Here is a 16690-nt window from a genome sequence, read left to right as displayed (position 1 = left end):
TACCATGGCTGCCTTTGAACGATGGACAGAATATATAACTACACTTGCAACATAAAAACAGATTGCTTTTAGATGTAGATTGTGTAAGGATAAGTATAACGACATCTGGACATGGGTGGTGCTGTGGTCTAAACCACTGAGCCTCTTGGGCTTGCCGATCAGAAGGTTGGCGGTTCAAATCCGTGTGTCGGGGTGAGCTTCTGTTGCTCCATCCCAGCTTCTGCCAACCTAGCATTTTGAAAGCACACCAGGGCAAAGAGATAAATAGGCAATACTGTGTCAGGAAGGCAAATGGTGTTTCATGCGCTCTGGCACTCGTCACAGTGTCCTATTGCACCAGAAGCAGTTTGTCGGGCTGGCCACATGACCCAGAAAGCTGTCTGTGAACAAATGCCGGCTCCCTCAGCCTGAAAGCAAGATGAACGCTGCAATCCCACAGTCGCCTTTGACTGGACCTAACTGTCCAGGGGTCCTTTACCTTTAATGGCATTTGGATTGCTTTATAAAAATCATAATGACTTTTTAATAAGTTTATACCTCAGTGCTCTTTTTCTAGAAAAAGAGATGCCGGAACTCAACATGAATTCCTCCCTCATTCTGTTACAATAGCAATGGCGCCCACCTGAGGTGTGCTGGAATCGAGTTCTGGAATGTTCCGCCTGAAAAAAAAAAGCTTTGGTAATACTTACCTACTGTATTGTACCACAGTTTCAAGTACTTTTCTCTTTGTTTTGCGTTGTGTTGGCTTTTCCTCAAAAATGTTTACTTTATTTCTCTACTGAAAGTTTTCAATAAAATATAAATATTTTAAAAACCATGGTTGCAAGCAGTGTGAAAAAGAGCTCATCATGACATTCCCTAGAAATACACTTCCAAAGGAGGGTGCAAAAAGCCAGACAGCTGTGTTAATCCCTAATAAAATACACTCTCCCAAAAGTGGCACTATACAGAATTTATTAGGATCAGCATGACTACAGTTATATACAAGGTGAACTGGGAGAAAGTTCCATTGAACTCAATGGTGCTTTCCATGCAGAAGGTTCCAACTTCAGTCCTTGACATCTTCCCTTATAGGGCCTTCTGGTAGCAGGACTTAAGAAAAACTCAGCCTGGAGTCCATGATCAATTGCTGCTTATCCAAGTAGACAATACTGGGTTAATAGACCAATAATCTAAGGACACAGGTTATCGTTTTCCTCTCCCACTTGGAAGGGTAACATACTTCTCCCAGATATACCAACTAAATAGTTAGGAAGGAAAAGACATACAAACACAACTGGAAATCACTTCACAAACCCATAGAAATTTCATCTGTTGCAGTTGTGTAGGAAGTAGACCTTTCTAAGTTAGGGTGAGCCTGGCCTGGGCAGATCTTATAGAGAGGAGGAACATACACTTTTGGAAAAAGGTGGAGAGATGTTTCCTAAATTTCCCCCCCACAAAGGCATAGATCACAGGGTTGATACAACAGTGGATCGCAGCAATTGTCTCTGTCACAGAAATGGCTACAAATAACTTGTTCTCAATATTATTCTCTGAGTTAGATGAAAAAAATGAATCCTGAAAGGTCTGCAACAAAAGAGTGGTGTTGTATGGCATCCAGAAGAGGAAATAAACAATCATGATCACAGCAATAAGCTTGACAGCCTTCTGCTTTCTCTGATTTCTACCCTTAATCAAAATCATGATAATCCGCAGGTAACAGAAGATAATAATGACTGCAGGAATGGCTAGGCCTAAAATGAACTTCATTAAAGTTAGAAATTGCTTCCATACTTTTTCATTTTCTGAGGGATAATGAATGGTACATTCGTATGACTCATTTGCCTTTTGAGCATGGTGAAATACAAATTCTGGCACAGAGGCTAATAAGACCACCACCCAAGTGACGACGCTTGTGAGGGTGCCATAGGTGATCGTCCTGGCTTTTAATGCGAACACTGCGTGGATGATGGCCAGGTATCTATCGATAGTCAAAAGGATTATGAAAAAACTTCCGCAGTAGAAACCTATGTAATAGATCCAAAAGAGAATTTTGCACATTGCATCTCCAAATATCCACTCGTGCCCTGCATAATAAGCCCAAAATGGGAGTGAGATGATGACAAGCAAGTCCGAGATGGCTAAATTGAGCAGGTAGATATCAGTCATGCTCTTGAGCTTCTTGTATCTGATCAGGATCAGCACCACCAGTGAGTTGCCCAACAGGCCAAATATGAACACCAAAGAGTAAAACGGTGGCAGAAAATTAGTTGCAAATGCTTCCACAGCATGGCTGTAGACTAGGCCTGCCTCAATATTATAGTCAAAAGTTGTTGTTATCCCATAATCTGGCATCATGGAAGAATTGTTCATCTTCTCAGTCAAGGAATAAGAAATACCTACATGATACAAGAAACAACAATAAAATATGTAACTATGTATTTTAATAAGTGATGATCTTGAGTATTTAGTCTGCTGAAGACAATCAATATGAAGCCTAACAGGCTAGGTATTAACAACAAAGGTTAAAGGAGTGAGAGATATGGAATAAACTGATTTTAAAATATAGGCATACAGTAATCCCCCAGTTTACATGAGGATTACATTTTGGGGGTTGCACCGAAAACCATAATATAGTCAAATACATGTGACTATATAGTCACATTCAGTCGTACCTTGAATCTCAAATGCCTTGGCTCCCAAACAAATTGGCTCCCGAGCGATCAAAATTCAGAAGTGAGCGTTCCGGTTTTCGAACGTTCTTTTGGAAGCCGAACATCCATTGGGACTTCCGATGGGTTGCAGGAGCTTCCTGCAGCCCATCAGAAGCTGTGCTTTGGTTTCCAAACATTTTGGAAGTCGAATGGACTTCCGGAACGGATTCAGTTCGACTTCCAAGGTACAACTGTACAGTCAAAATCACACATAGTCTGTGGTGGGTGGGATTGCCAAAATTATTTTTCCCTGCCCATTTTCCACCCCATGCAATGTATGTAAAACTGAAAGTGCACAAGTCAGATGTGAATAAATTGTGGTCTTACTGAATAATGTTCTAATAATCTGGCCACCTTCTTCTCCTGAATGTCTTCACTGGTACCTGGGAAATCGCCTTTTACTGAATCAGAACATTGGTCTACCTAGTTAGCTATTATCTACACCATTGGCGTAGTGTGGGGGGTATGAGAGGGGTGGTTGCTTTGTGCGCATTTCGGGTGGGGCTGATTCTCGTGCCTCTCCTCCTGGGTTGCACAACCTGTTAAGGGGCCGCCACTGCTGCCCAGTCACATCCCAGCAAGCCCCGCGCTTGCCTGCTGGTCTGGCCTCACCGCTGTATCACTGGCAAAGGCCGTCAACCACAGAGGCGCTTGGTCCCTTCCTGGTGCGATGAACTCCCTGGAAAGCGGCAGGAGCAGCCCAGACCCAAGGTGAGCAGGCACAGATGGAGGGGGCAGGCAAGGGGCAACCCCTGAGTGCAGCCTTGCCAGTGCTCCTCTCTGCGGGCCTCACCAAGGGCCACGTCAGCTGGTCAGGCTCCCCTCTGCGCAGGCAGGCAGGTTGCATACCCCAGATGCCAGCAACCCTTGCTATGCCACTTTCCAAGGGTGAAGATGAGTCCCTCAGTCTCAACCAAAGGGACAAGCTGAGAGCTAGAACAAACTTTCCATTCCTCGCTGTCCTCTGCTCCTTTTGTTTTTCATAGGGCACGTGGGACCTTTTCCTTACCATCACACCCCCTTAGGCGATTTCGGCTCTGCAGTCCAGTAACCTTCAGATTCGCTTTTCACCTCAAACCCACTCCCCCAATTCCTTTGCCACAGCTTCTGCATGTTGGCAAGCAAAGGACAGGACCATGGACGGGGGGAAATTAGAAAACTTCAATTGGTGGCCCCTTTTCTTTGTCCTGTCATGAGGGTGAGAGCTCAGAATGTGACAAAGATAGGGAGTGTGAGGATATTGTTTAAAGTGGTGTAATACTGTTTTAAATATATAGGACATATGGAGCCCAACTTATTCTAGGGGAACTGTATTGATTCAAAATATAAATCACATCATTTAAGGACCTTCTCAATAAACTTACTCCCTTTGAACTATAGAATGTAGCATTTGAGAGACTCTATAAAATCTATGCTCATTTTGAGTTAGAGATGTAGATGTTGATACAGATAGAATTAGATACTGTATACAGATGATATACAGATAGAATTAGAGATAGATAAGATTAGTAGATTCTGGGGCAGGAAATGAAATATGACATACTAGACATGTCAAACACTTGTTAATCAGTTGTATTTTCCTCAAGCCCCCTCCTAATCCCAGATCCAAATGAGTTTTTCCACTGATACTGTATTCAAATAAAGATTCTTTTGGGTTAGCACACAAATGACTCTTTCTGAGATATTTCTTGATCATACATTTACTATTCTTTATACATTTAATGGTGATAGTAAAGGTAAAGGTAAAGGTACACCTGCCCGTACGGGCCAGTCTTGACAGACTCTGGGATTGTGCGCCCATCTCACTTAAGAGGCCAGGGGCCAGCGCTGTCCGGAGACACTTCCGGGTCACATGCCCAGTGTGACATCGCTGCTCTGGCGAGCCAGAGCTGCACACGGAAACGCCGTTTACCTTCCCGCTGGTAAGCGGTCCCTATTTATCTACTTGCACCCGGAGGTGCTTTCGAACTGCTAGGTTGGCAGGCGCTGGGACCGAGCAGCGGGAGCGCACCCCGCAGCAGGGATTCAAACCGCCGACCTTTCGATCAGCAAGTCCTAGGCGCTGAGGCTTTAACCCACAGCGCCACCTGATACTAACAGAAAAAACGAATACTCACCAATCTGTGTTTCACGCTGATGAGAAGAAAGTCACTGATTTTGCGACAAAGCAAGATTCTGTGCCTAGATTTTGAAAGGATTTATCCTTTCCTATGCTGAAAATGAATGCTTAGTAAGAAGTGAGTGAAAAATGTCTCGTTTTCTGAAAATGACCTCACTGAAGGACCATTGCATATCGCTTTCAGTCGCCGTGTTCATGGAAACTGCCAAGAGATGAGGTTTGATCCAGGTGTGGATAACCTGTGTTAATATTATGCAGGTCTTGTGCCATCAGCTTTGCCCAAAGACCAGCTGTATCACACACCTCCTGCTTCTGAATTGTGCCAGTTGGCCATTAGAAGAACAACAGTTTAAGAATTGGTAGAGTCAAGTTTGAGTTTGTCATCTTCCCTCCCATCCGTTCCCCCTTGTGTATCTTTTTTCTTATTATTATTATCATTATTAAGATTGTATGCTTGCAGGTAGGGACTGCCTTGTTTTAGTTGCTACACAGGGAGCCTTTGGGATTCTAAATAATGAATAATCCAATGTAGGAGTGCAAATATCCAGAGTGTGGGATCAGATGGCATTACAATGAGGAGTTATAAAATATGCATCAAGCCATTGTGTCCACGATGAATGCATTGTGTTGACTGGGTTTGATACATTGACAACAATTTCTGATCAAATCCCACAACCCTCTGCATCTCTGGCCATTTCCTCTACTGCCCATTTCTCTCTCTTCACAAGTCACTGACACAGCCCAGTTGCTTCGCCAGGCAAGCTCCTGGGTCATGAAAGATAGTGGGCAAGCTTCTTTGAAGTAGCTTTCTAATATGTTAATCCTAGGGTGTTAATCTTAGGGCCAGGAAACAGATCTCACATGAAGGTGATAATGATTGTTCTCCTCCTGGCCATCTTCCTTATCATGTATGTTGTTGTGTCCGACTCTTTGTGACCCCATGGACCAGAGCACGCCAGGCACTCCTGTCTTCCACTGCCTCCCGCAGTTTGGTCAGACTTGTGTTTGTAGCTTTGAGAACACTGTCCAACCATCTCGCCCTCTGTCCTCCCCTTCTCCTTGTGCCCTCCATCTTTCCCAACATCAGGGTCTTTTCCAGGGAGTCTTCTCTTCTCATGAGGTGGCCAAAGTATTGGAGCCTCAGCTTCACGATCTGTCCTTCCAGTGAGCACTCAGGGCTGACTTCCTTAAGAATGGATACGTTTGATCTTCTTGCAGTCCATGGGACTCTCAAGAGTCTCCTCCAGCACCATAATTCAAAAGCATCAATTCTTCAGCGATCAGCCTTCTTGATGGTCCAGCTCTCACTTCCATACATCACTACTGGGAAAACCATGGCTTTAACTATACCTTTGTTGGCAAGATGATGTCTCTGCTTTTTAAGACGCTGTCTAGGTTTGCCATCACCTTTCTCCCAAGGAGCAGGCGTCTTTTAATTTCGTGACTGCTGTCACCATCTGCAGTGATCATGGAGCCCAAGAAAGTAAAATCTCTCACTGCCTCCATTTCTTCCCCTTCTCTTTGCCAGGAGGTGATGGGACCAGTGGCCATGATCTTCGTTTTTTTGATGTTGAGCTTCAGACCATATTTTGCGCTCTCATCTTTCACCCTCATTAAAAGGTTCTTTAATTCCTCCTCACTTTCTGCCATCAAGGTTGTGTCATCTGCATATCTGAGGTTGTTGATATTTCTTCCGGCAATCTTAATTCCGGCTTCAGATTCATCCAGCCCCGCCTTTCGCATGAATTCTTCATATAAGTTAAATAAGCAGGGAGACAATATACAGCCTTGTCGTACTCCTTTCCCAATTTTGAACCAATCAGTTGTTCCATATCCAGTTCTAACTGTAGCTTCTTGTCCCACATAGAGATTTCTCAGGAGACAGATGAGGTGATCAGGCCACTCCCATTTCTTTAAGAACTTGCCATAGTTTGCTGTGGTTGACACAGTCAAAGGCTTTTGCATAGTCAATGAAGCAGAAGTAGATGTCTTTCTGGAACTCTCTAGCTTTCTCCATAATCCAGCGCATGTTTGCAATTTGGTCTCTGGTTCCTCTGCCCCTTCGAAATCCAGCTTGCACTTCTGGGAGTTCTAGGAGTCATAACTTTTATATGCCTATTGTCTTTGTCCATGGAGTTTTCTTGGCAGGGATACTGGAGTGGCTTGCCGGTTCCTCCTCCAGGTGGATCACGTTTGGTCAAAACTCTCCACTATGACCTGTTCATCTTGGGTGCCCTGCTCGGCATAGTTCATAGCTTCTCTGAGTTAATCAAGCCACCTTCGCCACGGCAAGGCAGTGATCCATGAAGGGGCTTATCATGTATATTGCTTGTTTATCACCTCCGGGGTTGCCAAATGGACTCCTTTGTAGTTCTGTTAATTAGTTTTGGTGGTTTAACTTCTCCCCACGTGGGTTTGTTGAAATGCTCAGAAGAAATCTGATTGGTTCTTTCGAACACTCTGTAAAAAGTTCTTTTGTGAATAAAAGGACCTGGGCCGAGGGGGCTAGAGGCACAGAGAGAATATTATACGCACCCTTTCCAGAGTCTTGCTGGTTTAAGCCTCTGTGTTCTTATTATTCTTATTCTGTATTCTTATTAATCAGAGTTCAATCATTCCTTTACTTTGTGAATGCCTCAATCCAATCAAGTTTAAAACATTCCTTTTGCAAACTGATCCTGTCTTCTCCTTAAACAGGAACATTATTGTTTTTTGCTTTTTGTTTATTGAATTTATATAACACCCTTTACCCAGGGGCCTCAGGGCGGTTCACAGAATAAAAGCAAGATATAAATCTACAAAATACATAATTGTCAGAGCTGCCCAAGGTCCCAGCTCACAGAGGACCAACGCCAGTTCTTGTTATATACAAAAGTCTTTATTAAGGTTCAGTTTCCATTCCAAAGCCGCGGCGCGCAGCTCTACGTCTCAACCCTAGACCGCTGAAGCTCCGTCTGAATCTCCTTCCCCCAGACACCAGTTCAAGACCCTAGCCTTGCTCCACCTCCTCCTTTGCTCCTTTCTCCTCTGGGTCCGTCTGCCCGCCGGGGTGTTGCCCTTTCTGGACTCTTCTGATGCTGAAGAGTCCCCGGATTCTTCCCCCTGCCTCCGGCGTGCTTTAGGACCTGGCTCCCAATCCTCGCTCCCAGCTGTCCCGCGCACCTGTGCATTTGAACTTGGCATGCGCGCCCAGCCGGCAACTTTCCTCCTGACCGTTACGCTGCTTCTGTCACTGCTTCCCCCTTCGGGGGGGCTCGCTGGATCTGACTTCCCCTCTGTTCCCTCACTCAGCGATAGGGGCGTGGTCAGCCCTGACTCATCTTCTCTTTCCCCTGGAGGGAAAGCCGGTCCTGACACATGGGACTCTTCCCCCCCGCTACGCTCTGGTGGGGAAACTGGTCCCGATCTCCAGCTGCTGCTTTGGGAGTCACCGCTGGTCCCTTGCTTCTGGTGCGTCCCTCCCGGGACCCCCCTTGCTCTGGCTAGCGGTGCTCCCTTCTGGGAATCTTCCGAATCACTGGACAGACTCATGGACTCTCTTCCCCCACTGTCATCTTCACCTACGCTGCCCTCGGATTGTTCTCCTTCGCTCTCCGCTTCCTCTTTCCCCTGTGCCTCTGCTTCTGAACCCCTGACAATAATAAAAACGGATCAACCAAAGGCCCAGTTAAAAAGGAACATTTTTGCCTGCCGCCTAAAGGTGTGTAATAATGAAGGCACCAGGAGAACTTCCCCGGGGAGAGCATCCCACAGATGGGGAGCTACTGCAGAGAAGGCCCAGTTCTCGTGATGCCACCCTCCGGACATCTCGAGGAGGAGGCACACAAACATTCCCATGTGGACAACCCAACCAGGTTTACCAGCTTCAGTAAAACAATCAGGCTTATGTCTAACATGAGTGACAACAGATACAGCAGAAGGGATAGAGAGGATTTGGGCACACGGTTGAGCACATACGTTGCAGTTGGAAGGGTTCAAGTTCAATCCCCGACACACCTAGGACATTTTTATAATATAAAACCGCGTAGTTAGCCGCTAATTGATTTGCTTATATTGTCAATATCGTTGTTAGATTTGAAAAAACAGGGAACTGAAAATGTGTGCACACATTAAAAATATTATTGCTTAAGAAAACATACCTGCATTTATACTCATCAAAACCTAATGGTAGAATTCAGATTTAGAAAGACTGGAAGCTGCCTGATACTGGTTTATCGTTTGCATGCAATGACTGGCAGCACCTCTCCAGCATGTCAAGCAAGGGGGTCTCCCTGCCCTAGGCAGAGCTGCCTGGGACTGAACCCAAGATTGTAGGGATGCAAAGCAAACGCACACTTCTGTTTTGGATAATACAACTCATTGTCCTCTGCGTATGACTTTTCTCTTAACCTCTAGGTCATGTGCCCCTTAAACAAACTAATGGTGGATCTACACACGGGAGGGGGGGATGCTATAAATAACTGATAAATTAAATTATTATAACAAAAGGGAAAAAAGCACTATGTAAAATCGCATAGAAACGTTTTGTGCTCTATAGCGCCATCTGGTGTTGCATGTTTATAACGCATTCAAAATGCTATTTCTTGACGAATGTAGCTGAGTCCATAGTGTAACTTTCAGTGAGCAAATACTCAAATAAACAATTGCATGCATATATATGTATGTCCAGCCAGGGGAGTTTTTATTATGACAGTGGGGGAAACATCAAAGATAGATGTTTCACTTCTTTTGTGGATAAGGTTAAAAAGTCAAGCCCAAATCTTGCACAATGGCCTTTAAAACAGCCCAGTGACAATTGCTGCCACACTCAGGATCTGAGTTCTATTTGCAATGATATCCTTCTGCAAAACTCTTCTGGGTGAGGCCCTTAGTCATCTTTCACAAGAAATTGAACAATGTAGACTACAGCATGATTACAGGGTTGTTTTCTGCCTTGACCTCAGTGATCAAAAATGCACCTATATGTCCTTTAAAATGACCCGTGACATTGTCCAAAATCTGCAGAGATGCTGATACTACAAACTGTAGCATGTAGTAAACTGGATATGTTGTGGTTTGCCATTCCCCACTAAAATACAGTTTTAATATGGATGTTGTTGTTGTTGTTGTTTAGTCGTTTAGTTGTGTCCGACTCTTCGTGACCCCATGGACCAGAGCACGCCAGGCACTCCTGTCTTCCACTGCCTCCCACAGTTTGGTCAGACTCATGTTTGTTGCTTCGAGAACACTGTCCAACCATTTCATCCTCTGTCGTCTCCTTCTCCAAAGGCTCCAATACTTTGGCCACCTCATGAGAAGAGAAGACTCCCTGGAAAAGACTCTGATGTTGGGAAAGATGGAGGGCACAAGGAGAAGGGGACGACAGAGGAAGAAAAAATTTCCTCTGCATGGGCGTGTAGGACCCCCAAAAGAGGACATGTCCAGGAATCCCTAGGTGTATGGCAACCCTATTTTTCTCCACCACTGGATTCCAGCACAGGTTTCTGAGGAGAATCACACTACCTCTGAAATTCCGTGCTGGGTTTTATATCTGTTTTTGGCTGGAGGCTGCTCCTCTTCTCATAGACAGTAAGTGTTTTTTAGTGTTCTCTTCCACCATATTTTTAGTGCACCGAATGGAAATGTTAAATTTTCTGTGAAAATTCAAACTTAGACCTCTACCAGAAGCAAATACTGTATACTTCTAGGAGAATAACAGGGATGTGCTATAAGCCAATCTTTCAGTGCCTGACTTTTACATACCCTAAGCTTTTTAAGACAGGACGAATAATCTTAAATACATTGATGGCTGTGGGGCTTCTGTACCAATACTTAGTTCTGGCAATACTGATAGTACCTAGAGCTTAGACTCAAACGTTCATGGAAATGCAGCCAGCTCTTCCATCGCTACTTCCCACTTAGTGGACATGTTACTTTGTCTGGTCTCCTCTGCCATAAGCCAGCCCCCTCCCTCCCTTCCTTCCTTCCTTCCTTCCTTCCTTCCTTCCTTCCTTCCTTCCTTCCTTCCTTCCTTCCTTCTTTCCTTCCTTCCTTCCTTCCTTGCCAACCTTTGTGCCTTACTGTCTATTTGTAATGTTTCCTGATTCTCCAGAGGTCAATTGGTTCTCTTCTGCAAGTCTGCCAGTCCACAGTTAGTCCTTCATTTGTATCCTGTATATTTTACTCTGCAAACTCCCTGGCCAGAGATTGTTTATATTCTAGTCAGGATCTTCTGTCCACTTACTGACCTTATTGAGATTTGGTTTGATGATAGAATAAAGTTTTATATAAACAAATGAGCAGGAGCTTTTAAAAAAAATGAAATGAAATTCCGTTCTGGGGAGGGAAGAAGATGGGGGCAATTTTCCTGAGGGTTAACTATTTTCCCTTTCACTTGGTGGAAAATTGCTTGCTCCCAAAGCTGAGGCAAGCATGGCAAGTGCAGTCTTGGCATCGGTGATCTCAAGGCTGGGTTACTGCAATGCTCTCTATGTGAGGTTTCCCTTGGCTTAAATTCAGAAGCTTCAGTCTGTGCAGAATGCAGCAGCTAAATTGTTGACTGAGGTATCTGCTCTCACCAGTGGAATATGTTGAATTGGTTTGTGTCAGGGAACTGCCATCGGAGAGTCAGGTGGTGGAAGGGCTCAAGGAGGCTAGGAGACCCTCGGATGCTCAGGAAGGAACCAGCAGGAGGAGAGAGAGAGTTCCCGCAGAAACTCAGTCGGAGGGATGGCTCCAAGATACTTCCAGTGAGAACAGCGGAGAGGTTTCAGGACCTCCGCTGGGGACGCCCACTCCGCGCAGGGAACTGTCACGCAGAGGTTCCAAAAGGAGAGTTTCCGTTAAGGAACTCCTATGTTGGCGCAAATTCCGGAAGCGCCCACTGACGGATTCTGCCAGCGATTGAGGTAGCCATGCGCCCATGGCTCCGCGGACGGGGAGAGTTTAGAAACTGATTGCAGGATTTAAGAACTCAGCCATTTACGCACAAGCAGCCCCTTAACCCATCACAGTTTGTAAAAAAAACTGCCACAAATGTACGTTTTTCATTTTGTAAAGGCATAAATCTCCCGAGAGTGTCTTCCTACATACATACCTTCCCTATCCCCGTTAAAAATGAAATAAAATTATTTAGCATTAAAAAAACAACAATTTTTATTAATTTGTTCAGTCAAAATAAACATTTTACATAATATGATGTAACAATTGACTTCCCTCCTTCCCCTTTCATGGTTCATTTTACTTATCATCATTCCTGCATATTTTACTATAGCAAATCTAATAATTTCTCCATTTTACATCCTTCAAATATTTACCATACTGTTGAATTTATCTAAACACTGCCAGCGTTTTCAATTGTACACAATTGTTTTCTAAATATTCAGTAAAAAATTTCCACTCTTCTTTGAATAAAGATTCTTCTTGCCCTCTTATTCTATGTTAAACCTGCTGCTTCTGCAAATTCTATCATCTTAAATTGCCAGTCTTCTTTACTAGGGATCTCGCTCATTTTCCATCTTTGGACTAGCAAAATTCAAGCCTCTGTGGTGTGTGGAGGTGGGTGTGGGTGTATATGCATGCACTTTGTTTGATTAAAAAACCTCTCATTACCGCCTTACTGGCATCCCAAACCATGTTTAGATCTGTTCCTTTATTAAGGTTGAGGTTGAAAAATTCTTGTAGGGAACATATTCCCTTATTAACAATTTCTATATGATGTAGTATCACATCATTTAGCTTGCCATGGTCATCAGAATACCATTGAGATCTGATAACGTCCTTGGTTGGATCTCAACCTTTTTTACTCTAGTTGTCAGGTCTTTCAAAGCCCATTACAACTCTATTCTACTTGAAGAATTGTTGCGTTTGAGAAAAAAGTGGATTCCCAGACCAGTGGGTGTCTGAGACACCAAATATCAGTTAGATCCATGTTGGCCACCATGTCGAAAAAAGCATTAGGTAGTTTCCCTTCTTTAGAGTCTGATTTTATTATAGATCAGTCTAAATCTAGGGACACCACACCCTTAAAGTCACCCATCATTATTAATTTGCCATCAAATATCAAAGAGTTTCTCTTCTATAGTTTTGAAGAATTCAGCTTTCTGCTTGTTAGGAGCATATACCGGTAATTAAACAAGCAAAGAAAACCATTATAGTCTACTCCGATCAAGGAGTATCTTAATAAATAAGAAAGAAATTTAATCAATCAACCACAACATGCTTTCATTTCTGACATAAGCTATCAGACCGTTGTGAGCTGTCCATATCCTTGTGGCCAAATATCTTCTTTGACTTCATTAGTGGGAAAAGTTGAAACGGGATTTCTTTCTCCATGTCGATTAACCTGGTGAATGGTTTGAAAAGTGTTTTGGTTTTCAGAGACAATAGAATTTGATGTAATTTATCAGAACTGAACATGAGCTTCTATCAAGAGACGAGTACTGGCACCTCCACCAAAAGCACCGCCTTTTGGAAACTTAGAGGAGATATGATAGCTATCTTCAGATATTTCAAGGGCTGTCATATGGAAGAGGAAAGAAGCTTGTTTTCTCCTGCCCTGGAAGGTAGGACTTGAACCAGTCGTTGGACCACAATTTCTGTTCTCATCCTGAAGCAAAGTTTTTAACCTGAAGCACTATTTCTGGGTTAGCGGAGTCTGTAACCTGAAGCGTATGTAACCCGAGGTACCACTGTACAGGGAGACAAGGCAGTTTCAGTGCCTGTCATATAACAGATGGCTGGATGCAAATATTTATCTCACTAGTAAGGTATACATGGGGGTTGCGCACCAGACTGGGCTGAATCCAGAACTGAATGGGGCCTATTCTGGGGGATTCATGGTTCACCTGAATCAGATGGAGGCAGCCCCGGATTGCTGTGGGTCAGGTGAGGTGACCCAGAGTGATCCAGGACTGTCAGGGGGTGGGGTGTTGGATGAGCAGAGGCAGGAAGAAAGAGGTTGGGTAGCAAGAAGGAGAAGCAGTGAAAAGGCCTAGGAGGAGAGAATATGGATGTCCTGGGCTGACTGTATCTTCCCAGGAGAAGTTAAGGGTGGGGTGCCTTTGGGTGCAGGGTGCAAGCTGCTCCTTCTCAAAGTGGCTTTCCCGCCTGATCTCTCCTGCTGCCTGCCCACACTCTGCAGCAGAACCCACACGAACGTCCTTCCCCACATGGAAGCCACTTGTTAAGAAATGACACACTGGACCAAACACCCCTGCTCTCGGTGGGAAGAGGGCAAGGAGACACAGCGTCTCCCAAGTGACCTAGAAGCAGCCTGGCATTAAAACAACAACAACCAGCTACACAAGGAAAATCCTGCTGCCCATGCAAACTCCAACAGATGGCCCTTTGAAATAGGTGAACTCCAAAATCCCAGTTCTTTATTTAAAGCAATCTTTATTGTTGAAGTTTTATCAGGGAGCAGGATTATTATTATTATTAATCCAATGCAGAACAAGAAAATCTTTAATAGAAGAAGAAGAAGAAGAAGAGGAAGAAGAAGAAGAAGAAGAAGAAGAAGAAGAAGAAGAATATTTCAGGCAGGATCTCTCCCAGTCCCACCAGGAGATGCTGGGGACTGAACCTGATGCCTTCTGCATGCTAAGCAGTTGTTCTACCACTGAGCTATGGCCCTAGCTTACAATATTGCTGTCAGGATAAAATGGAGAAGGTGGAGGCAGAGGTGTATATGCTCTGTGGAGGAAAGGTGGGATAGAAGTATAAGAAGGAATAAAGTATGTAAACTAGCCTATAAGTGAATAAACTACAGTATATTTTTAACTTACTCTCCTAATAATTTGTATATAAATTATAAAATGGCATATAAATTTTCTTAAATAAAAAAAGAGGAAATGTTCAGACTTTCAAACAGTGTGTTATGCCTGAGCCTTCATTGCTGAAACTCCCAACAGCATTTTCATGCTCACAAACACCTGATGAAGGCTTAAGGAACCATTGTGACATAACCCATTCAAGCAGATTTAAGGGGCAACAGGCTGTCAACAGTGGCAGTAGTTGGGAGCTCCCCGCTATTGAAAAGCCACATAGAGTCTTTTCATACTGCCTGAGGAATTAATTCCTTATTTAACGTTCCTTATTGCTGGATCGATTTAACAGGACTGGAGCTAACATTTGCTTGGATTTGGCCCCATTGAGAGGGAACTGCCTGCTGCGTCCTCCGCTTTGAAGTCACCCTGGTCTTTGGGTCTCCGGCACCTTCTTCAGCATGTCCAACCCATCTAAGAGGCGTATGATACTGGTGTTCCACTGGGTTAGGAAGACGCCCCTGACAGAGGAGCCGTGCTCTACCATCTCGGCCAGACCTTCTGCCTCTGCACCGGCTTGCAACACTCCTCACATTTCGCCCTACTTCACAAGGAGCAAGACACAACCCGCTCCGCTCAGGAGGTCCAGCAGGCGCAAGGTGCTGCGATTTCCGAATCTCACCGACACCAAGATTTTAAGATCTGTCATTGGCAGCGTTGGCCGGAAGAGAGCCCGCAGGCGTGGCAAGCCAAAGAAGACTCCAGCGTAAACGGGAAAAGGGGAAGCGGCCTACTGGAGTTGCCATTGACAACCACTCTCAGCCTCCTTTTTCCCCTTCTGGCCCAGCATGCTTTGCGCGCACCCAACATGGCGGCGCCCAGCCCCAGCACGTCCCGACCGGCGCCTGCTTTCCCTTTCCCCTTCTCCGCCTCGATGGCCGGGGCTGAAAAACCTGCAGAGGGGCAGCCTCGACGGCCGCCGAACCAAATAAGAAGAAGCCGCCCTGTCGGGCCTGCACGGACTTTAGGAGCTGGAATATTGTCTAATATTGTCTTTATTACTGTTCTGCTTGTAAATAATAAAGCTTGTATGTAAATAATTGTAAACCATTTCTTCTTTTACATATAAAATATTGTTAAAAAACATACATGATTGTAACATTCATGTGGATGGTAACAAGTGCAGTTATTATAGCCTGTACGTATAATCTAAAGGAAATGAGCAAACTAAAAGTATCTGCAGTCCATAGAATCAATTCAGTGTCATACATGTAAATACACTCAGTTATAGAACTAGGATTAATAAGGCATTGGCTGGCAAACATGTTTGATGGGGGAAACTATGAAGCTGAGTCAGGAACTGGAAATACAAGGCGAAGTGAGAACACTGGCAGTCCTGTGTCTGCAGCCTCTCATTCTAAATGTACTTCGAACAGCTAGACTGGTGACTGGGAGTGGCCACCGGGACCACATAACACCGGTTCTGAGAGATCTGCATTGGCTCCCAGTACATTTCTGAGCACAATTCAAAGTATTGGTGCTGACCTTTAAAGCCCTAAACGGCCTCGGTCCAGTATACCTGAAGGACCGTCTCCACCCCCATCGCTCAGCCCGGACACTGGGGTCCAGCTCCGAGGGCCTTCTGGCGGTTCCCTCATTGCGAGAAGTGAGGTTACAGGGAACCAGACAGAGGGCCTTCTCGGTGGTGGCGCCCACCCTGTGGAACACCCTCCCTTCAGATGTGGAGGAAATAAGCAGCTATCCTTTCTTTAAAATAGATATGAAGGCAGCCCTGTACAGGGAAGTTTTTAATATTTAACACTCTACTGTTTTTAACACTTGATTGGGGCCGCCCAGAGTGGCTGGGGAAATTCAGCCAGATGGGCGGGGTATAAATAATAAATTATTATTATTATTATTATTATTATTATTATTATTATTATTATTATTATTATTATTGCTATTATTATTATTATTCTGTAAAATAAGAAAATCTTTATTAAAATAATAATAATAATAATAATAATAATAATAATAATAATAATAATAATAATAATAGGAATAATAGGAATAATAAGAATAATTTTAAAAGAAGATTTCAGGCAGGATCTCTCCCAGTCCCACCAGGAGAT

At 44.2% G+C, this 16690-nt stretch overlaps 1 pseudogene across 1 annotated transcript; it reads right to left on the bottom strand.

Moving 5' to 3' along the window:
* Nucleotides 1–939: 939 nt before the first annotated feature.
* Nucleotides 940–4898, bottom strand: LOC309353606 (C-C chemokine receptor type 5 pseudogene; annotated as a pseudogene). The gene is made up of 2 exons (XR_014173342.1): nucleotides 4814–4898; nucleotides 940–2381 (listed from the first exon to the last, which is right to left on the bottom strand). The product of XR_014173342.1 is annotated as a C-C chemokine receptor type 5 pseudogene (transcript).
* Between the last annotated feature and the right edge of the window lie 11792 nt (nucleotides 4899–16690).

This window comes from Podarcis melisellensis (genome assembly GCF_964234715.1).
Source record: "Podarcis melisellensis genome assembly, chromosome: 12".
Taxonomy (NCBI): domain Eukaryota; kingdom Metazoa; phylum Chordata; class Lepidosauria; order Squamata; family Lacertidae; genus Podarcis; species Podarcis melisellensis.
Note: the sequence above shows the minus strand (reverse complement) of the source record. Positions and strands in the feature narration are given on the sequence as shown.